Raw genomic sequence first — 24310 nt, 5'->3', positions numbered from 1 at the left:
AGAAGGCTCTTCCTCTGGGTCCCGCCAAACGACATTGTTTAGTTGATGGGACCCGGAGGAGACCAACTCTGTGGGACCTAACCGGTCACTGGGATTCGTGCGGCAGAAGGCGGTCTCATAGATAACCTGGTCCGGTACCATGAAGAGCTTTATAGGTGATGACCAACACTTTGAATTGTGACCGGAAACTGATCGGCAACCAATGCTGACTGCGGAGTGTTGGAGTAACATGAGCATATTTGGAAAAGCCCATGATTGCTCTCGCAGCTGCATTTGCCAAAGGTTCACCATTACTGTATTATGAGGTGACTATGGTAAGAATCATGTTTCATATCTGGTAAATTTACATTTAAGTTTATCTTCCTGCAATATGTCCATTTACTTAAAAGTAAATTTTGATATACTGCTGAACTTTCCCACATTTTTATGTAACAGTTCTTGTCTGTCATTTCATTGTTCCAGCTCACTTCCATACAACGTCTTCTTGTATTTTTTAATGAATAAAAACGTATAGCCACACTGCTCTCATTTCTCACTGCAATGACAGCTCATGAAGAGTTGGTCTTTAATGGCCATATTACTACACAATGGAGCAAAACCATCTGCATTCACCAGTACTCTCAGGCTACGTACCAATGAATGAGTACATTTTCATGTGATGATTTATTGACCATGATGAATGAAGAAGGATGCTGACCTCCAATGCTTGTGACAGAACTGTGACATATACATTTATTAGGGCCATTTTTTTTCCTGATTCAGCCTCCCACAGAGACCTGCAGTACAGTATTATTGATCCACTATCATGCATTGTGAACTATATTGATTTTTTTAGTATAGTATTTTACTCCTGCTACCTCAAATGATTTGCTATGTATATATCTGATATGTATCATATTACAACACTAGGCAACTTGTGTCTTCAGCTTCAGCCCGGCACTCTGTGACATGTTGCAACACAACCGACGTATTCAGCCCTGTTCTGGACAAACTAATTGACACTAATTCATAACAAAACATTAACCTAAGAAAGACCTTAGGATGTGTAATATGCATTGATATGTTAATTATAATAGCAAGGAGCAACAACAAAGTCATGCCAAATAAAGGTATTTTAGAAGAATAATATAATTATAATAACATAATTCTTTTAAAAAGTAGAATTCATCTCATTCCCAACAAAAATATAGCAGAGAAGGCAACATCATTAAGTAAATATTAATGGCAAAACAAATTAAAACACACCTAATAAATTCAAGGCTTTTATAAGTATAAGACTTTTGTCACTACAAACAATCCCTATAGATGGAAGGAGGAATCAGAAATGAATGCAATTCTTTTAATTGCTATAATTTGATTAATTAAGTAATTACCTTAAAATTGTGGTGGTATGTCCATGAAGTAGTCATTCATTCCTATTTGCTTTTGCAATCTCTCCAGGAACCATACTATGCTATTATGTGCTGCTGTCTTCTACATTAACTGATTTTTAAAGTGGGTAACAGCTGGCTGTAACAGCTTGCCTCTCTTTAAAACAAAGTCTTTCAACATTAGCATATTTAAGATGTATGGACTTCAACTCCCAGACTGCCCCCACCAGGCCATGCTAGTTGAAAAATTCTGGTCCATATATCTTAAAGCTTCCAAGTTAGGTATCAGAGGTAGTATTCAGCTGAACCAGTAGCAGAAATCTGGACTGATTCAGTAAACCAGCAAATACCACCACTGTTTGGCCCATCTCTGCCTGCCCAATTGCCACTTGGCCCCACCTCCCACTTGCTACATGCCCCATCTATCCACTCATCACACCCATCACCCCCACCCCATCCAGCCACCTAATATATGTTGTCTTTGCCACGCGGCTCAGACAATTGCCTTGTCTCCATACCTCACCCACCCAACTCAGCAAACGTAAGAATGCCACCTGCTCACCCTTCACCTTAGGTCAGGGCCCAGGGATGAGCCATTCACTGAGGCCCTGGAACCTCCGCCCATTCACTGTTTGTCTTGGACGGGTTGAAGTATGTGCCATTCCCCGATTCTAGCCTTGCCCCTGAGCCTCCGCCTGCTTGTCATTTGCCTTGGCCAGTCGGGGAATATGCCATTCCTTGGCTCTGACTATGCTCCAGAGCCTTCGCGTGCTCACCTTTTGCATTGGCCAAGTTGGAGAATGCACCATTCTCTGGCTCTAGAGCCTCAGCCACATGCCGCCCCTCGCTCTCTGCCTCGTTTGCCTTCATTCATGCCTTGGTAGGGGTCCCCAGCAAGGCATGGCCAGTGAGCCTCCAGCTGCTAGTTTTGGCTGCCTTCCAAACAGCTCTACTGCAACACAGTTCCTCTGGCGCAGTAGGCCATTCTCCTGGCCAGGTCTGGCCATGAGCAGCACCAGCAGCAGCAGTGGTGGGCTATGAGCCGGAACGCTAAATTGCGCTTGCCACCACGGCTTTTAAGTTCTTGTGGGACCAGCACGATTTTGCTGCTGCACCTGTGAAGGTAGCAAAATTGTGCACGGAGGTGCAGATAAAACCTCGCTGAAACATGGGTGCAATTTTGCTACCTCCACAGGTGCAGCAGCAAAATTGCTCTGGTCCTGCAAGAACTTATGAGCTGCGGTGGCGAGTGCAATTTGGGTTCTGGCTCATTGCCCATCGCTCATCAGCAGGCAATAGGGTGCACACGTGTGGCCGATTTGAAAAACAGGGTGGTGACGGTGACAGCAGTGATGAGATTTCTTTGGGCCTCTTTTTTGGCCTTTAGTTTTCTATAGTTTTTGGTGGAAGAAGCCGGCAGCAGCGGTTACTTGCTTGGTTCCAGCTTGCAAGGAGGCGTCTCACAATGAAAAAGAGGCAGTGGATGCAGGCTTCTTGTGCCGAAAACTACAGGCCAAAGAAGTGGCCTAAAGTCCCATTGCTGACTTTGCCGCCCTGTTCTTCTCACCAGCTATGCACACGGACCCCATTGCCTACCATTGCATGCACGGCCACACCCCATTGCCAGAGTTGGCCAGGAGAATGGCCTGCTGTGCCAGAAGGATGGCATTGTAGCAGAGCTACTCAGAAGGCAGCTGGACTGCGGTATCCCTTTAAGGTATTTCAATGTAGAGAGGAATGGGGACCATAAAGGGATAGGCTGCAGAAGCTGCTTTTTTTGCTAGTTCTGTGAGTGTGGCTTGGTGGGCATGGCTTGGTGATGGGGGTCATGTGGCTGAGAGGGCATGGCCAACTTGATTTCACTCACAGCAAGGTGCTGCCTCACCAAGCCACACCCACAGAACCGGTGATAGGAAAATTTGAATTCCACCATTGTCCAGATGTATGTATTTGCCACCTGAATTGTTATGGGGCTACTCTAGGCAGCTTACAACAACAAAAAGGAAGAAAAGGAAAGGAGTGCAAACATAACAAAAATAAAATAAGAGGTTCAGAAATACTAAGTTTTAACAAATTCAGGGACATTTGTTGAGAGAAAAGGAATGTAAGGAACTCTCCACCAGCTGTTCAGACAGGCAGTCTACCTAAATAAGATGCTGTGATTTTCATCAATATCTCACAACAGTTAAAAAAGGAAAGGTTATGCTCTTTTGGAATGATCTGGCAAAATCAAAATAAAGGCAATTGTAATAATTAAATGCAAAGGTAGGAGCTTCTCAACTTGGAACACATTATTGGACAAAATAATAAATCTTTGTGCAGCATTGTAGTTGAAGTGACCTTATAATGCTCTCCATTGTATTTTAATAGAATTCAATTTTGTAGACTTAATGTAATTGATATAAATTTCTAGAAAATGTAATCCTCACAACTGTGAGAATTTAGATTATATATGGTTTCTTGATTGGACTGCTCAAATATCTTCTGATTCCAATAATTCCTCTCCTAAAGATCCATCCTTTATCTTTAGTGCAGAACGATCCCTACTTAACAACACAGCATTTGTTGATGGGGATAGAAAGATACCTTGTTCTGTAGTATTGATAGAAGTTGTAAGAGAACAGATTTACTTGGAATGTCGATCATATGGATCAAACTGTGGTAGTTCAATGAAGTTGAATATTACAATGAAATAATTTGACTTCATTGGCTTATTTCAATCATATAGTAAATGTACCTGAGTTTTAACCATCAATAGCCAAATCAGCCAAACTGAAAGTCCAAATTGATACATTGATACATTGCAATAAATAAGCTACTATCTACACTCTACGTTTATTGCCTACTAATCCTTCTGCAGGAAGAATGATTATCCGAACATCTACCTAAGAAGGTAATACAAACTACTTGTTTTCTGAGAGGAATAAAATGATTTAATTTGACTAAGTAAGTAAATAAATAAAATAAAGCAGAGGCTGCTGAATACAAGTTTGGAGAAGGCTTAATTATCTCTCCTCAGCTGCAGACAACCTTGAAATTAAAAACTCACTGAGTGACTTTTATAAGGAGAGCAAATAAGAGTTGGTAAGGGAATTAGAAGAAGCTGAAGAGCCAAAGAAAAACAAAAAGAGACTTCTGATCCTTTGCTGCCAATAACTGAGTGCTCGTTGGTGTTGATAGCATTCTGAATGTGATTGGTGGACTCTTTTGCCTGATTAAAATGTTGCTCTTGCTGTCATAAGCTGAGGCAGCATGTAAGGGACCCACTTTCAAAGAATGAAAGGTGAGCAAACAGAGAAAACCACAAATATTTGTTAGAATAATTCAATAAGGAAAGCTCTTCTCTTCCTCCAGGCTAGTCTCACCCAGAGAAACAACTTTTGGAAACTTGTGACTAGGTCAAACTGGGGTCTCCTTTTGGAATTCAGCTAGGAAACTTGCTGAGAAACAACTTTAAGCAACATGGACAATAAGGGAAGCATTGTTATGCTTTGCAAGGTGAGTGCAATATTTATCTTTGTCTTTGAATAAAACCCAAGTTTATACTTGCGTCATTATTTGGCTGCATAGCTAGAGGTATAACAAGCAGGAAGAGGGAGATTGTGATCCCGCTGTATAGAGCGCTGGTGAGACCACATTTGGAATACTTTTGATGGGGGTTTTTTTTGGTTGTATTTTACTTTTTTTTCAGTTCTGGAGAGCTCATCTACAAAAAGATATTGATAAAATTGAATGGGTTCAAAGACAGGCTACAAAAATGGTGGAAGGTCTTAAGCATAAAACTTACCAGGAAAGACTTAATGAACTCAGTCTGGAGGACAGAAAGGAAAGGGGGGACATTATTGAAACATTTAAATATGTTAAAAGGTTAAATAAGGTTCAGGAGAGAAGTGTTTTTAATAGGAAAGTGAACACAAGAACAAGGGGGCACAATCTGAGGTTAGTTGGGGGAAAGATCAGAGAAAATATTATTTTACTAAAAGATTAGTAGATGCTTGGAACAAACTTCCAGCAGATGTGGTTGGTAAATTCACAGTAACTGAATTTAAACATGCCTGGGATAAACATAGATCCATCCTAAGATAAAATACAAGAAATAGTATAAGGGCAGACTAGATGGACCATGATGTCTTTCTCTGCCATCAATCTTCTATGTTTCTAAGGTGTAAATTGGAAATTATGAAAAGCACAAATATATAGATATATAGAGAACTTAGAGGAATAAATATGGGATTGACCAAACCTTATTAACAATTGATTTTTAATTAGGACATTAATGATATATTCTTCATTACATGTTTATTGTTGTTATTGTTGACATTGTTTAGTGTTCTTTTTGATGTTGTTGTTGTTTTTTTGTTTTTGGTTGTATTTTACTTTTTTTGTATTTTTTTTTGTATTTTGCAAATTTTTTCAAAACCTACAAATATCTAAATGTATATATGTTTGTTTGGGGGGGTTTTCCATTGGTTATTATGTTGTTTTTTAAATCAATTTACTAAAAATTATTTTTTAAAAATAAATTATGACTGCCCTCTAAATTTTTTTAATTAAAAATAAAAGGAAAAAAACAATTGATTTTTCTTGAAGTTTTTAGATATTGGAATACTGGGATATTAGAGGTATATTAACTTGTTGCAAAGTGGCCCAGGAGCAAACAATAAAGTTTTATAAAGAAATGTTAGAAATAGTGACAAAGAATTATAAGAAGTTGATGGGAACATTTAAAGATAAAGATGTGAAAGTAGAAGGCTTTCAACAAATGATGGGAAAAGATAAATATAACACATAGAAGACAGCTGAGAAATAAGAAATAGTGGTGGAGGGGACAATGTAATACAAACTACAAAAAGATAAAAACTTAAAAGTACTGTAGATAAAAATATTTAAAAGATTTTTAAATGCAATGATAAATACTAAAAATCAAATAGACAATCTCTTAAGAGCTTATAATAAATAGAGGAGGGGAGATCTTTCAAAAATAATGAGAGGGTTAAGGAGGTATATTCAAAAGATGCAGCAGTAGAAGATAAAGAATAAGATAAAGGAAACAATCAGTTTGTGTAAAAATGTTAGACATATAGGATTCCAAGCAGGGGTGGGTTCTAACTTACCTCGTTGCCAGTTTGCCTTCTCCTGTGTGCGTGGCAACGTGTGCAGTTGCAAAAATTAAAAAAGAAATGCAGACAAGAGCCAAAAACAAGACAGCAACACATGCTCAGAAGGAAACACCCCCCCCCCAAAAAAAAATCTTTAAAAAAGAGAGAGAGATGGCAGCCTCCACGGAACAGTACTGCTCGAACAGTACTGGTCCCATGATGTCATCACCAGCAGGTTGCTACCGTTTCAGACAAACCAGTCTGAACCAGAAGGAACCCATCTCTGATTCCAAGAGAGAAACATAAAATAATCACCAAAGAAAATAAATAAAGAAAGAAAAAGGCTGAGATATATATATATGACGGTCTTGGTATATTCGGGTTTCTTCCTGTGTAGGATTTGGAAATTTCTGGCGACGTTTCGACGAGGTCCCACTCGTCATCTTCAGGCTGGTGTTTCTGTCCTTGTTCTCAGGCGAACACTGTGTTCGCCTGAGAACAAGGACAGAAACACCAGCCTGAAGATGACGAGTGGGACCTCGTTGAAACGTCGCCAGAAATCTGGGTACTGAGATATAATCTTGGGATTGGTTAAATCTTATTGACAACTGGTTTTATTGGTGTTTATAGAAAGTTGAGATATTTAAAATGTGGTAGAATACTGACTGATATAATATTAAAATGTTAGGAGTATATAAATATATTAAAAATATATTATAATTATAATGAGCACATTAAGGTTAGAAGTTGGAAGATAAAAATTCTGTATATGTAATTGTATTATTATTGTAAGCACTGTATGAAAAATATGTTAAACCATCATTACATTGTCCACAAAAAATGGTAGTTGTTAAAAGAAAAACTGCAAATAAAATATATATACCCCCCCCCCAAAAAAAGAATCACATTTGAGTATTTATATCATTTATTATGTAAACAGAACTATCATTCTTCTAAATCAAATAATAAAATGACTTCTGCAAGGAGATTTAATAACTACAACTCTGAAGGAGAGTATTGGAAAGCCAAATTTTAATTTTGGCTAGGATTTCAACTGACTTAGTCTATAAATGCTTCTAAGATGCTTGTTATGGTTTAAAATTGGATCTGTTGCTAATAGCAACTGTTTCAGTAATTGTAAAATCCATAAAACTTTGAGGGTTATTTAAGATGGTTAAAATTTATAGCTTAGTATATATAATTAATGTATTCAAGTGTGAGAAAGCATTAATATTTAAAACCTGAATCAACATTTTTCTCTATATTCCCTATATTTATATGTTTATTAAAATAATTTATACTGTTCTGAAGTAGTTATAAAGTTTTGCTGCATTTATCTACCTCAACAAGACTCTAACTGGCTTAGGTATGTCATTGATAGAATTAATGTAACAGAACACCCTACGAAACTAGACTTACAATCCTGGGTCTAGAAAGCTTAGAACTAAGACGCCTCAAACATGATCTAAGTATTGCCCACAAAATCATATGCTGCAACGTCCTGCCTGTCAAAGACTACTTCAGCTTCAACCACAACAACACAAGAGCCCACAATAGATACAAGCTTAATATTAACTGCTCCAAACTTGACTGTAAAAAATACAACTTTAGTAATTGAGTTGTCGAAGCATGGAATTCACTACCAGACTCTGTAGTATCATCCCCTAACCCCCAACACTTTACACTTAGACTATCCACGGTTGACCTCTCCAAGTTACTAAGAGGTCAGTAAGGGGCATACATAAGTGTACCAGACTGCCTACCATCCCCTGTCCTATTGTCTCTCCTATATCTCCTATATCTTCTCTTCTATACCTATATCTTTTCCTGCTATTCTCTCATAGTTATATTTTCTCCTCTATTCCCCCTTTAATACATTCTACCTGATTATATCCTCTATAACCCTCATTGTATATTGGATATTTTTCTCTATATTCCCTATATTTATATGTTTATTAAAATAATTTATACTATTCTGAAGTAGTTATAAAGTTTTGCTGCATTTATCCACCTCAACAAGACTCTAGCTGGCTTAGGTATGTCATTGATAGAATTAATGTAACAGAACACCCTACGAAACTAGACTTACAATCCTGGGTCTAGAAAGCTTAGAACTAAGACGCCTCAAACATGATAAAATAAAATAAAATAAAATAAAATAAAAAAGTATTTCCATTCCCAGTTGACAAGTGACAAGAATATTGGTGATGTTTTAGACTGAAGGATACAAGTAATATTTGCAATGGATAGAATACAAAGGACTTCTTTAGCCTTTCTAGCGCTTTGTGTTTATTGGAATTCTTGGTTGTACATTTAGCATATTTCTTTCCATATCCTATCATTCCTTTTAAGATTTCTGCAATACTAGGCCTTTACAATTCTATGCATGGTATGTATGTATGTATGTTTGGTTTTTATATTAATTGATTTTTAATCATCAATACCAAATTACTATTGTACACTGTTTTATTGTCGCTATTAGCCGCCCCGAGTCTCTGGAAAGGGGTGGCATACAAATCCAATAAATAAATAAATAAATAAATAAATAAATAAATAAATTCATTAAGATCAAGCTTAATGTGATATTAACAATGCATGCCTACACATAAATAACCTATACTGAAGTCAGTGAGGTACCATTTATCCCCACAAAACTGGATATAATATAGTTGTGTTAATGTATTATTCCATTTGCTATGTTTAAGTTATTATTTATGGAAATTGCCACATTGAGGACTATTGGGACTACAACATATAAGGGTAAGGAATTTGCACACACTGACAGGGAATTGTTATGCTGTAGTTCTTCATTTAGTGGCTTTAACTTAATTGTTTTAAGGGTGGGTGATCCAATGTGCCATGTTTAAAAGGCTGAGCTATGACTAGGAATATTCAGTTCAAATTTATCCATGGATGTGGAAACTAACGAAGTAGTTTATTTCCCTTCTAATAATGTTAGAAGGGAAATAAAAGAAATGACAGTGTCTGGTGGAGGGAAAAAAAAACAATATAAAACAGATTTAAACTTAATATTAACCACTCCAAACTTGACTGTAAAAAATACGACTTCAGTAACTGAGTTGTCAAAGTGTGGAACTCTTTACCGGATTCCATAGTGTCATCACCCAACTCCCAATACTTTACCCTTAGATTATCCACAATTGACCTCTCCAGATTCCTAAGAGGTCAGTAAGGGCACGAGAGTGTCTTCCATTCCCTGTCCTATTGCTCTCCTATATCTCCTATACCATTCTTTTTTCCCCATATTTCATATTCCATGGAATCCAGGAAGTGACCACTTTAGCGTCCTTACGGTGTACGTGACATCAAAGCTCCGCCCCTGGAATCTCTTCGTGGGATTCCCCAGCTCCTTTTGTGCCTTCCTCCCAGCCTCCCGACTGGCTGACAGCTCCCCAGTGTTCGCCTTCCTCCTCTGCCACCGGCACCCTGCTCCTCCTCCTCTTCTCAACAGCCGGGCGGTGGCTTTTGCGGTGTTCAGCACGAACGCCGAACTAAAGCATAATTTTTTAAAAAAATTCGGGTTCGGGTCCGGCATGCCGAACATCACAAAATTCGGTACGGACCCAAATTGTGAGGGTTCGGTTCACCCAACACTACTCTTGATGAATTCTCCCAGTGTTGAAACAGCATTGTTTTGATCAGATGTTCAAAATGTGACTTCTATTCTGTGTGCATGAATGCAAACTAGACACAGGAGATTCAGATTTGACACAGAATAACCTATATTAAAAATGATCACATGGCATAGATGGCAGGAATGACCTCCAAACAATATTAAATCTTACTGCAGGAATATTGTCAATTAAAGTTCTATCTAAATAACTAATTGTGCTTCACATGAAGAGAAATCACCGAACATTTGAATGGAGATGTAGGGTGACTTTACAGTATTCTCTAAAACAATATTGTTTGCTACTGCTTCAGCAATAATGATCTTATTGCAGAAATGACAAAATATCTGAAATATATGTTATTTACTTAAAATGCAAGTGATATACCATATTTATATAGTGACAATAGTGACATATGTGAATTGCTGCTCCCTACTCCTTGTCTTATGGATTTCTAAGTCTGCAACTAACAATCTGGATATTGGATAATATATTTTTCTGAGAAACCTTTTTAGCAGTCTGTTTTTACAGACATTTTTTACACAACTAGCTTGATTGTCTTAGATAACAAGCCAATTATTGAGAAAATCTCTGTGTGAATTGTAGGGTTAATTTATATTAAAGGTATAATTATATTCTACTTAAAATGGAGTTAGGTAATACAGCCTGTTTTCTCTAGCATGTGTAATGGGGTCACAGTTAAGATCAGGGGGGGGGGGCAAACTTGGCAACTTTAAGACTTGTGGATGTCACCTCTCAGAATTCTGGGAGTTGAAGTCCACAAGTTTTAAAGTTGCCAAGTTTGAGGACCTCTGGTTTAGATGATTATATTATGCAGATTCTTCATCCAGAACAAATAATACACTTAACTTATCTTGAGGGGGTATTGTTTCCCTGCAGTTAAGAAGGAATAGATTGCTGTCTAACATCTTTTCTTATCTTTGGGTTATCAGAGCAAGCATCCTGTCATTAACCAACTGTGCATATTTGCTAAGGCAATCACCAAAACTCTTATTAAAGCTTTCCTCTAGATAATAATACTCAAAGCAGAGTACTAGTGAGAACTATATTTAAATCACCTACCAGCAGTTTCTGGATAATAGCTCTGTGAATCCAAGCGCCGCATCCTCTCTACTGATTGTGGGAAGACCATTGTCTTTAAAAATATCCAGACTAGCAGGATTGATTACACGGGACAAAACATTACTTTCAGATTCTGCAGTGTAGTTATTGTGTTATTGAATGTCATAAAATTTGATGCATAGGTAAAATGCTACATGCTTTTTACAATTTTGAGAAAAGCTGTGACTGTTCCCGAATGTTGCGGCATGCACAATTTTGGATGCCCCACAATTCACCTAAGAATTCATAATTCAATGTTTCAAAGCTGCACTGGCTTCAAGTTGTTTTCCAGGTACAATTCTAGGTACTGATTATCTCCTTCAAAGCATGACATGGCACAGATATAGGTACTTGTAAGCTTGCTTTTCCTTAACGGTTTCTGCAAATCCTACTAGTTGGATAGGGTGGATGTGCTCTAATTGTTAAATATTGTCCCTTTTTGGTCACCGCTCTTTGTAACAGCTTCACACCCAAAATCTGAGGGCTCGCTACCCTTCTAACTTCTGGAAGGCTGTGAAGACTTTGCTCCTCGTCCAAGAGAAGGGTTGGGCTGGAGGTAGGGTTAAGAGAATGAGCTCTAAGAATGTTTTGTCTGGCAATGTAGGGAAGGGTATCTTTTTGTGAGCTGTCTAGAGTCACTGTATGAGATAAATAGCCATATTAAATCTTCTGACTAAATAAATAAATAAATAACATTATTAGAATTGATAGTTGCACATACTGTCAATTCAGAAAATTAGTCTAACTTGATATGCCAATTATTGTAACAGAAATATTACCTGACCCATCACTGCAGATGAAAAGAGAGAAATAGATCTGACCCTTTAATTTGTCATGGTAACCTTTCCCAACCATGGTGGCTTCAGATGTATGGACTCCAATACTCAGAGTTCCTAGCTAGCATAACCATTGATGAGAATTTAAATTGACACGCCTGAATAGTGCCCAGTCTGGGCAAAACAACCCCACAAACAATCTGGAAAGCAACAAGTAACATCACATACAGCCCCCTGAGTTCCATGGGATTGGGCGGCTTATACATCAAATAAATAATTTAAACAAAATTAAATTTTGAATTACAGTGATACCTCTACTTAAGAATGCCTCTACTTAAGAACTTTTCTAGATAAGAACCGGGTGTTCAAGATTTTTTTGCCTCTTCTTAAGAACCATTTGCTACCTAAGAACCTGAGCCCAGAAAAATTGCCCAGGAAATTTGAGACCGGCAAGAAGGCCCGGCTAGTTTCTTGGGTTTTTCAGGGCTGCCAGAGGAGCCTTTCAGTGGTGCTTAAGGAGGCTTTGGCAGTCCAGAGCAAATGAAGCATTTTTCTTTCTCTGGGCACTTGGAGAGGGAATAAACCTCTTCCAGTGCCCAGGGAAAAGAAACGCTCCCTTCACTCTGGGCAGCCATCATCACAGCGAAGGAAAGGCACTGCGAAGGAAAGGCACAAAGCAAGCGGGTGAGAGGAGAGGGGAGCCCTTCAGCATGGGAAGGAAGAGGCAGCAGGTAGCAGCACCAGCGGCCAGTGTATGGGAGGCAGTGTATGGGAGGCAGCCTCATGCCGAGTGTATTGGAGGTGCTTGCTCCTCCTCGCTGCCTCAGATTTCCTCTCTCTTTTTTTTAAGCCTTAAAGTTTTGGATTTTTTTTATTCCTCTCACCTTCTTCCTTTGGCAGTGACTTTCCTCCTCCTCCTCCTCCTCCTCCTCCTCCTCCTCCTCCTCTTCTTCCTCCTCCTCCCACCCAAATTCTGAGCTTTTATTTCTTTCCTAATGGGTTTGCACACATTATTCACTTTTACATTGATTCCTATGGGAAAATTGCTTCTTCTTAAGAAACTTTCTACTTAAGAACCTGGTAACGGAATGAAATAAGTTGTTAAGTAGAGGTACCATTGTATTCCACTTTTGCTATGCTGCAACCACCACATGGACTACAGTGCAGCATTTTAATTTACATTTCAACAGTTAAAGAAAGCAGAAACTGAAATGCTTTGTTTTAAAATTGTTGTTACTATATAAATAGTCATCCACACACCCATAGACATCTACACACACACACACAGAGAGAGAGAGAGAGAGAGAGAGAGAGAGAGAGATGAAGTAAGAAAAAATGCTGGATTTGTGCAAATGGTCGCCTACCTATAGTGCTGAAAACTAAACACCTCTTTTTCTGGAATTTCCTTGCCATTTTAAAGGGAGTCATGTGATCTTTGTAAAGATGCTGCTCCTGTAAAGAATTGTAAGCAAGAGTTATATAAGAACCTTTATATGTTATGAATTCTACCTTTCAGTCCTAGCTATTGAACAATTCTAATATATAAGGCTATATAAATTAACTGCATTCTACCTGGATATAAAACTGATTTGTTTTAAAGTTTCTTTCATACCAAATATGATACTAGTAAAAAAGAAACATGGATGGAGCATTTGTGCAGTTGTCTCAGGAACCATCATTTTAAAAAGCACCTGGTGAAGGACTTACATGGTGTTCTGTTACTCCCTATGCTGGCCAAAAGGCAAGAGCTATGCAAAATAAAAACAGGATTTTGTAGGTCCTTGACCGTTGGATCATATTTCTTAGCTATTCATAGCCCACCAAGATTAACACATATATTGTGATGTCATTACAAAAACTCTACTCATACTCAGGATCCCATATCATATCATGTGCCTTTTCTGCTGTAGTGCCTATCCTATAGAATACTCAACCCCCTAAGATTAGGATGGTCCTAACCCTCCTGGTCATTTGGAAGGTCAACACCATCAGATTACAAGACCTCTTGGCTGCTATTTGCATTTAATTTATGTTTGTATCGTTTTTCAAATTGTTTCATTTATTCACTACCCAGAATCACTGATTTGAGTCCGGCATCTATGCAAAGTCAATCAGTCAGTCAATAAATCATGTACATTTTACTTGTTCTCTTTGACCATTTCCAGTTACCTATGGATGTTCCCCCTCCAAATGGTGACCCTTGATCACTCGTAATATTTATCTTAGATAGATATGTTATGCGCAAAGCAAAAAAAGAAAAGGATTCTACCAAATGCTAACCTTCTAATTTTCCACTCCTCTAGAAAGCATTGTAGGTTTTCTTAATCTGCATCGTTTCTAAAACATATGCAATTCCTTTTTTTCTCCCAGTAAAATTTAGGCTTTATTCTGGCATGGAATGTAAATAGGGAATATGTACAACCGTGATAGTAGAACTCTGTGTTCCCAACTGTGGAATTGCCTCTTCAGGCAATTCAGCTAGCACTGATGTTATAGCTGTTTTTATTTGGCATTTTCAAATTGCTCACTCAAACCTGTGATGGCAAAAATGTGTGTATACGTCTCATTTTTGTGGATCTTTAAAGCTGTCCTACTTATGGTAAATACATCTTCTTTGTCATCCTGGTTCATTTAAAAGCTCAAGATTGCATTTTTAAGGCTGTACTTTTCTGTATTGTTTAACCTAATTGAAATCTGCCTTAAAAACTGTTAATGTATGAGCAGAGTGATCCTTATTTACCAAGGTTGTGCACACACAACAATGTTTATATTGAAATTAGTTGTGAATAACTACTCAGCCACACACAGATATACTCACTTGAATTAAAGTGTACTTTGAGAAATAACATATTCAGATAAACAGTCTAAAATCATACACATAATAAGTCATAATAGCAAATCAAATATTACCAAGTGTTCTGGTTTCTGGTAGAACTTTAGTTATTAAAAATAACGCTTACTGAATGCAGTATTTCATAAACAAAGAAACTCCATTTTTATTCTCTTCACTTCCGTATTCAAAATGCACATTCCTTTCTCCCATTATCTCTCTTAATTACATTCCACATGCATTCCTTCAAGCCTCCTCCATCTCCCAAGATTTATGTACTTACAGCATGATTCAAAAACAGCAGGAATGACTGCAAAATAACACAGAATAAACTTACTCGCTCCAGAGCCAAATTGAAACAAGTCTCATTTTAGAACTACAACATTGAAACTCTGCCCTTCTTCCCCCACTGGCCCCCTGATGTGCCAAATACATCACTCCAGTATTTAACCCATATATTTTTCCTAACACCTGTTCCTTGCATTTTTGGACCCTTCTGAATTGAGGATTAACCCAGCAAATGTCTGTCTCTTCCTCACTAGATTCTGGACTCATAGCAACATCCTGTGGCTGGCCTCCCACCTATTCTAATACCTGTAATCCAGGGCCTACCACTAATTCATAAACACTATCTGTATCAGAGTACTCAAGCTCTTCATCATCCTCCAACTGACCAGGAGTATGTACAACACCAAGTACATAGTCTTTCTTACCAGTTGTTTTTGTCATAAACAGCAAACAAAGATATCAAACTTAAACACAAATTAGCTGTAATAGTGACCAGATTTTTACATTATTAAAGAGGGACATTATTGACTGGGTTGGGGGAGTTGGGGGGTGTCTTAATTAAAAAATTGCTCTATATGGAGCAAAAAAAATATTTCTTTTCCTCTCTATCTCTCTCCCTCCCTTTCTCTCTATTTCTCTTTGTCTCTTCCTTCCTTCCTCTCTTTCTTCCTCTCTTTCCATCACTCTTTCTTTCTCTCTTTTCCTTCCTCTCTCTTTTTTTCTATGAAGCGGCATATAAATCTAAATGCTATTGCTTTAAAAAAAGGAAGGAAGAAAGAAAGAGAAAGAAAGACAGACAGAGAGAAAAAAGAAAGAAAGAAGGAGGGAAGGAAGGAAGGAGAGAAAGAAAGGAAGGAATGGAGGGAGGGAGGGAGGGAGAAGGAAGGAGGGAGGGAGGGAAGAAGGAAGGAAGAAAGGAAGGAAGGAAGGAAAAAAAGAAAGAAAGAAAGAAGGAAATAAAAAAAGAAGCCAATCCAAGATGGAGTGCAGAGGCCCCTCATCCCCCCCCCAACTCTACCTTCCAGGGACATGGTTTCCAGGATGCTGCTTGAGCACTGCAGATGATGATGAGCACCACCACCGCGCACAGCTCCATGCCCTGGAGTGCCATGGCCAGCTGGGGTCCTGCGGGAGGCGACAGGCAGCAGTGCGGGGCCCAGCCCAACTCCCCAGGGGAAGGCAAGGGCCTGGGTGGAGGGGTGCCAAGGCAGGAGCTCCAATGCCAGCAGCCACCGTTGTCTCACATCTTCCAGCCCTGGCAAAGGTGAAGCCCCCAGCCACACTCCTTTCAGGTCTAGCCGCAGGGTTGCGGGAGGCCAGCCGAGATGAGGTGGCAGCAGCGGCAAGGTGGGTGGGGGCTGGGCTCATGAAGGAACAAAAAGGCAGGAAAAGTTGGCCAGAGAACGGTTTTCCCGGCCTTAAAACACCCGCGAGGGGTCCCTGCAGTGCCCGAGTGGCTGCAGTTTCTGCCTGGGCGGTGGCATCCCTTCCAACCATCCATGGTCCAGCCAGCCCAGTCTGGTCTGGCTCCGGAGCCCTGGGGGTCACCCAGAAAAGATCCTCGGACACCCTGCAATGCACAGCTGAGGCTGGGACTCAACTTGGCTGATGGAATTTTGGCTCCCCTCCTGCTCTCCCCCAGCCGCTGGCCATCCTGCTCTTCCATTCCAAAATTGGGACATTTTGGAAATGCAGCAGGACACGGGACAAATCATTTAAAAGCGTGACTGTCCCACGGAAAGTGGGATGTCGGGTCACCTTATGTAATATATAATTGCAATATAGAGCATGCAGAGAACTGCAGAGCAAACCTAACAATGAGTAGTCATTAAGAGTGAGTAGCCAGACAAAGAGAAATAGAGCGAATGAATCAGAGAAATAAGCTATGAACTCTAGCTTCCTCTTGTGGCAGTCTGCAACATCTCAGCTAAATAGACATAGCTCAGTTATAATACGTATTGTTGGTTTATATAAGGGTTTCTCAATTATTTTTGTTACGCCCCTCCCCAAAGGAATAAACATATTGCGTGTGCCCTAACTCTGCCAGGACCATTGCAATATTCAGCATGTTTTCACTGAAAAAACTCAAGCGGCTTATCAGCGTGATTTGGATTTATTATTTATTTATTTATTAAATTTGTATGCCGCCCTCTCCGTAGACTCGGGGCGGCTCACAGCATGTAATGTGTTTAAGTGACATCTTAATTTATTTAGTATCATGCTGACCGCTGCCAACATTTTTAGACACAGTAAACATACTGGTCTTTCCTTGTCTCCCACCGTAGTCACAGTGAAGCCAAGTGCTGCATACACTTCATCATATTTCCTCATCTTAGCTTTTGGGAGACTTATGTTTCTTTCATTATCTCCATCTCTCTCCTCCTTTCTTTTTATCCCTGTTAAATATTTTTCCGTGCTGTCTCTTAAGGGTTTGTTATGTGCACTTCATATCTCCTGCCCAGGATCACATGCTTGGCATCGTTCTGCACCTCTCCAGGGAGCCCCGCCCCACTATAAGCACTGGTTTATATACAGTAAATTGCCAACCCAACCATTATGGACAGAGTCCTAACAAAAGCCATGCTGGAAAACTTAAACAAGTTCAATTCAGAACAATTGTAACTATACCTTTATGCTGAAAAATCTTTGCAGAACCTAAAATGTTCAGTAATTTCAGCAAGATTAACATCCACAAACCTATTGTGTATTAATGTAATTATAGCAAAGAAGTTCAATGGCCACATTATTTATAAAATGAAAGATTTCTGAATAATTCATTCTTCCTTTTAGCTACATGAAATGTGCTTTGCTTAAATAATTGTACACTAAATAGTAGGGAATGTTCCCTATGCAGACTTTTCTATTGCCTGATTTTTGATTGTTCTGATGGAAAGCAGTAATTTGTCCTTTTTTTAATAGCTTCCAGCACCTACCCCTTCAGTGGACTTTACTTTTCATTGGAAAAAGCTAACAGGCAAATCAATAATGCCATTGATTTCAATGCAATTGCTTTCATCCTTAAAATGTATTGCATATTTCTGCCGTCTGCTAACCAACTAAATATTTGGTGAGAATAAGGTTCAAATATAACAGAAGAAAATCAAAAAGAGAGAAGGAGGAAAAATCAGTTTGCAAATATTTTCTTGCAAATTGGCCTTTGCAGTGTTAAGGTCAACAGATTCCAATCCTTAAATAACATTCATCGTATATATAAATTGTACATCGTACATATAAAAATCAAACATATGGCTCTTCACTGGAACAAGATGATTCAGAGGTGAGCCTGTAGCATAGATGTTAAAATCCTGCCTTGCAGGCAGAAGTCTACAGGTTCAAATCCAGGCAAGGGTATGTCTAGCTGACGAGAGCACAATAAGCTTGAAATAGATCTATACTAGTCTCCCTTCCTTTTCACTTATCAGAAAAAAATATGTTATACCTGCATACACTCACACAGTAGAGTATTGGCAAAATTGAGCTGTTGGGATTCCTGAATAAGGTTTATATCATTGGCATTTGAGCAAACCTTGATGACAAAAAAAATATGTGAGAAAACAGGTGAGGAAATACCATGATGGGAATATTAGACTTTTATGCTCACATCCTGATGTCAGGGACAAGTGCACAAATCACTTGGTTGGCTCTGTGATATTAAAATAAATGTTTCATCATTTGCTCCTCCTCACTACCACAATAACTAAGAGTGAGATATCATTAGAAAATTCACTTTTTAAAAAACAGAGAATAAATCTTCCATCTTAAAAATGCTGCCGATCCCTCATGCAGAAAATTCTTTGCTTTAAGGTATTGATGTGTAGGGAAGGTGGATTTTGTCTATTTCATTCATGAATCCGCATTTGTTACTTGCAGGATAAAATTAAAATATTAAAATCATGAAATCTGAATATCGCAGGAATCTACAAAGAACTGTAAGAAGTATTATTTGTAATGTTTGAATCTACAGTACCTGCTATTTCTCAACTGAAAAAATTGTTCTCCCTCATTTTATTACATAATTTAATTATGGGAGCAGGAATGAGGAATATCAGGCTTAATCCTCAGCCTAAAACTAAAAGGGAGAATACATGTAATGTATAATCTATAATTCAATTACAGAAGTTGCAAATAAAGTAAAGTCAGTAAAGTATACATCATTAGCAAAAGTAACAGTAGGATTGAAACGGCAATTAACAATCTAATTAATACAGATTTTATTCTATATTAATTTTATTCAGGGAGACAGGTGTGGTCAGTGCCATGATGAGACGGCATCTCCTTCACGTTCGTTGGGGAATGCCAAATCCCTGCTGTTTGGAGGTACTGATTCCAGACAGATTGGCCCAGAACTTCCCTGGATGCCCTGCAACTGGCAGATTTGTGACCTTGACTGGCAGTGGGTGAAATGACCTTGGTCGCCATAGCCATGGTGACTATGTGCTGGAAAGGTTTTGAAGTGTTGGGAGTCATCTGGAAGGAGAAGAAACATAAGTTATTGTGCTGGAGATTTAGAAGAATAAAAGTTTGCTGGAAAGGGTGAGCAAATTTGCCAGAGGGGACCTTGATTCAGACTTTAAAAAGTGTATTTGTTCTAGAAGTTGGGCAGAAGCGGAAATGGCTGCAGCTGTACTATCTTTGGATTCATTATTCGGCATTAAAATAATCGTTTAAATTTCTTTTAAAAACCCAGAAATTTATAAATTGTTTTATTTGTGGAAGTTGGGAGCTTAGGATTGGATTTTTGGAATTTACATAATTTAAACTTTAAAGTTGTTATAGAGGCCAAAATTGAAGAATTGGAACTAATTATGAGACTGTATATGGAAGACATCTGCTGGTGAAGTTGAGGAAATATCTGGTTAGATTTTTTGTCCTTGATACAATGAAACTGGACAGGTTATTTTTTTTTCAACAAATGATAGAGGAACTGAAAAATAAATAGAAATGGAACATCTGGGACTTGAACTTTATTTGTACTTGGAAAGAGACAGATGGAAAGAAGGACATAAATTGTTTTGGACAATTTTGGCTTTTGGACGATGCAAAAGTTAATTGAATATTTGGATAAATCTTTTTGATATATTAACTTTGCAAAAGATGGAAGGCATAAGAGATTTGTTCAAAGAGCTCAATTGTTTAAAGAGCTCAAAGAATGGAAAGAACATAGAAATAACAACACTGTTCTTCAATTGAAAGTTTCAATAAGTTTTGTAGCAAAATTGAAGGAGAAGGGCAGCGCCGGACTTACCCGGCAGGCAGGCTTTGCTGGAGGGACCGGGAGACACGGTCCCTCATGGCGGCCGCCATTTTGGATCCCGGGCGAAGTCTCGCGATGCGAGACTTCGCTCGGGAGATCAGGGCCTGATTGGCCAGGCTCCTGATTGGTCCGGGCGGGGCCTGCTTGCCCTATATAAGGGCGAGCAGGCCCGGGGCTCTCCCTTTTCGCCCGGACTGCAGAGCTGTGCAGACACCCGCCCGCCCTCCACTATTTCGCAGTGTGCTTAGGGGTCGCCCTTAGGGGGCCGAATGGGAATTTTTTGCAGTTCTGCCTCTTAGCAGAGCTGTTTTTTCGCCCATTCCACACTGAGGTGATGGATGTGCGGTTAGGGGGTGCTTGCATTTATTAGGTTAATTGGCTTACCTTTGGTCATTTGGGTAGGCAGGTTAGGGGTGGAAAACTGGGGTGGTTTAGCAACCGCGCGTTCTCCCTTGGGCATCTTTGGGGATGATTGACAGGTTCTCCGCAAGCTCATGGAGGGAGTTTCTGCCTGAGCAGCTGGGGGGAACCTGTCTTTGGGTCCTGCACCTTTAATTCCCGGATTCTGGTTAGCCGGTGGGACCCCCCTCATGCACAGCATGGCAGGGTCGCAGGTGACGGCCTGGCCCTCACCTGGACTTGCATCGAGATACGCCCATGAGTTGCCCAGGAATGTTTTTTGGCATAACGTCATTTCCGCCCCGGAAGTAGTTGTTTGACCCTGCAGGTCCGGTTCCGGGTCATAGTTGATTATGCTAATTTATGCAAAGTATTGAATAAATTATGCAAATTTTATGTTAATAAAAATGACCCAATTTAAATCCAGCTCTTGTGTCCGTGTCGTTACTCCGTCTCTCCAGCAAGAAGTGGCTACTAATTTTGTAGCTACTAAGATTTTGGGACAAGCAGACACAAAAGCAGCCAGGGGAGTGATTGAAGTTCTCATCAGTCAATAGGAGTTCTGGTTTACCACCAGCTTATTAAGTACCTAGGAGGTGAGGACCTGGCAGTACAAGTAAACAACAGCCAATGACTTAATAGCCAGCCATCAACACCACAATCAACATCTAAAAAGCCACATACAACAGACACCACATAAATACCACACACAGAACAGCTCAAAACACACATTCTGCTAAAGAGAAGTTCCCTGAAGATAGAGCACCAGTCTGAAATCTTGGAAGACATAACCTAGCCTGGATCCTGCAACATTATCTTGGGACATGTATATTGAAGCAGTCATATTTGTTATATAGAATATTCTTACATGCTTATCTATTATGATCAATAATATTGGTGCCATATTTTCATCCCTGGTTTGTAAATTGGCCTTCTCTGGGTCCCATCGACAAAACAATGTCATCTGGCGGGCCCCAGGAAAAGAGCCTTCTCTGTGGCAGCCCCGGCCCTCTGGAATCAACTCCCCCCGGAGATAAGGACTGTCCCCACCCTCCTTGACTTTCGCAAATTACTGAAAACCCACCTATGCCACCAGGCTTGGGGAACATAACTGACCCCTAGCTGTTTCATTTTATGTATGGTTTAAACAGATGGTATGACTGTTTTTATAATGGATTTTTATAATTGTTTTAATATTAGATTTGTGCTTTATATTTTGTTGTGAGCTGCTCCGAGTCTTCGGAGAGGGGCGGCATACAAGTCAAATAAATAAATAAATAAATAAATAAATAAATAAATAAATAAATAAATAAATAAATAAATAAATAAATAAATAAATAAATAAATAAATAAATAAATAAATAAATAAATAAACAAACAAACAAACAAACAAACAAACAAACAAACAAACAAACAAACAAACAAACAATAAAAATGCCTTCAATGTGTTATTGAAAAGCATACAGCATAAAGTAAGTATATGGACTATAACCCAGGTTTTGGAATTCTATGTTGTTCATCCATCATGTTTGAAGAAGACCTTGACATCTAACAGATTGTGACCTGTCCACAATATGTCTGCAGGTGGCTGGTAAGGCATATACAGGCACGAAATGTTCTGCCACATGTTGGGCAGACATGGGAGCATCATTGTCACAGCATTTACAGCTTGCTTATTCTATAAAATAAATGACAAAGATTTCATGAAATAGTCTCTTCTAGGAATGGAGAAGGCAAAAAAAATATGTACAGTGTGGGGAAAGCATATGGAACATACTCAGTGAACAATAAAATTCCAAATTAATCATTTTATGGCATGCTAGCTGTGAGAGTCCTTGTTGCACTTTTGTGTCAGCGATGAGCATTCTCATCTGAAATCTGATTTTCATTAATGTACATAATAGCAGGCGGTTAAGCAGAACAGCTAGGGGAATAAAAATGTATATTGCGTTTATATTCATATGTTTGTTGGTGTTGAAAGAATCTATAGCAAGAATCTGTAGAATCTGGGGCTACAGATTTATGAAATCTCCATGACAAGGTTGAGGAAATAAAGCTATGTTATTCACAACAGCAGGAAGCTAAATCCAGGAACCTCTTTTTTACATGGAAAAAGCATTGTGCTCAATATTCTGTAATAAATCAGAGTATGGGTATGTTTTTCTTCTTAATAGGGAATGTTTTTAATATGTTTTCTTTTGTTGTAAGCAAAGAATTTTAAGCAGCATCTTTGGAATTCCTTTGATGAATGTTGCAGCAAGAGAAAGAAAACTGGTATCCTGAACAAACACCTTTTAAAAATGTTACAAAATCGAAGTAATTAAAGAACAAAAACCTAATAACTCTGTGTGAGCCCTGGCCCTTTGGAATCAGCTCCCCCCAGAGATTTGTATCACCCCTACCCTCCTTGCCTTTCATAAGAATTTGAAGACACACCTGTGTCGACAGGCTTGGGGATATTAATCATCAGCCCCTGCCTATGAATGAATGTATGCTGAATGGAAAGTATGTTGGTGGATTAAATATGACTGTTTTTAGATTAAATTGAGGTTTTAGATAGTTTGCTTTTAGTTTTATTGGATTTCAAAACTGTATTTTTTCACATGTTGTAAACCACCCGGAGTGGGCGGGATAAAAATCAAATCAAATCAAATCAAACATAGCAATATAACAATATTATAACTTTAAAATTTAATTAAAAGGAAAAGAACAATAAAAGCCCAATCCATGCCCAATCCTTTTTCTGGGCTACACTTGGAAGGATATAAAATTTAATTTAATTTTATTTTTTTGCAGATGGTTAGATGTTTCAGCATCTATTTTACCACTGTCCTTTCCATAAACATGAACCCACCAATCTGGATTTTAATTAATTAATTTATTATTATTATTATTATTATTATTATTATTAGTAGTAGTAGTAGTAGTAGTAGTAGTAGTAGTAGTAGTAGTAGTGTTCTGTCAAGCTCTCTGGTAGAATCCTCCCCAAAATGCACAGATACAATTTCAGACACACACACATTTGAAACTTCAAAACAATGTTCTTTATAATGAAAATTCACTGAAACCAAGCCCTCTTTTGGTATAGCAAAGAGCACTCGTCTCCAAACAAACTGGTAATTTGTACAAGTCCATTATCAGTTCAGTGATACTTAGCTTGCAGCTGTGAGGCAATTCACAGTCCTTCTTCTTTCGCAAAGTGAAACATACTTTGCCCTGGTTTAGTTTCAAAGCGGGGAAAAATCAGCACACAAAAGGTCAAAGTCAGTAAAGCAGTCACGAAACACAACGATCAGATAATCCTCCACAATGGCCAAACCCACAGGCTGCTATTTATAGCAGCCTCACTAATTACCACAGCCCCACCCAACCACAGGTGGCCTCATTTTCTTTTATAATAATCTCTCATTTGTTGTTGCCTATGCATCGCTCTCCACATGCGTGGCTGTATCATTAACTCTTGTTCTGAATCCAAGGAGTAGCTAGATAATTGATCTCCTTCTGCGCTGTCTGCCTCCTCCCTGTCACTCATGTCTTCTT

The 24310-nt window shown here is 38.8% G+C and overlaps 1 long non-coding RNA gene across 1 annotated transcript; it reads left to right on the top strand.

Moving 5' to 3' along the window:
* Nucleotides 1-4572: 4572 nt before the first annotated feature.
* LOC139168961 (uncharacterized) lies at nt 4573-21039 on the top strand. Its single transcript, XR_011559406.1, has 3 exons — nt 4573-4653; nt 4725-4868; nt 19353-21039. It is a non-coding gene; the product is annotated as an uncharacterized lncRNA (long non-coding RNA).
* The last annotated feature ends 3271 nt before the right edge of the window (nt 21040-24310 follow it).

Source organism: Erythrolamprus reginae, chromosome 6 (genome assembly GCF_031021105.1).
Source record: "Erythrolamprus reginae isolate rEryReg1 chromosome 6, rEryReg1.hap1, whole genome shotgun sequence".
NCBI classification, from domain to species: Eukaryota; Metazoa; Chordata; class Lepidosauria; order Squamata; family Dipsadidae; genus Erythrolamprus; species Erythrolamprus reginae.
Note: the sequence above shows the minus strand (reverse complement) of the source record. Positions and strands in the feature narration are given on the sequence as shown.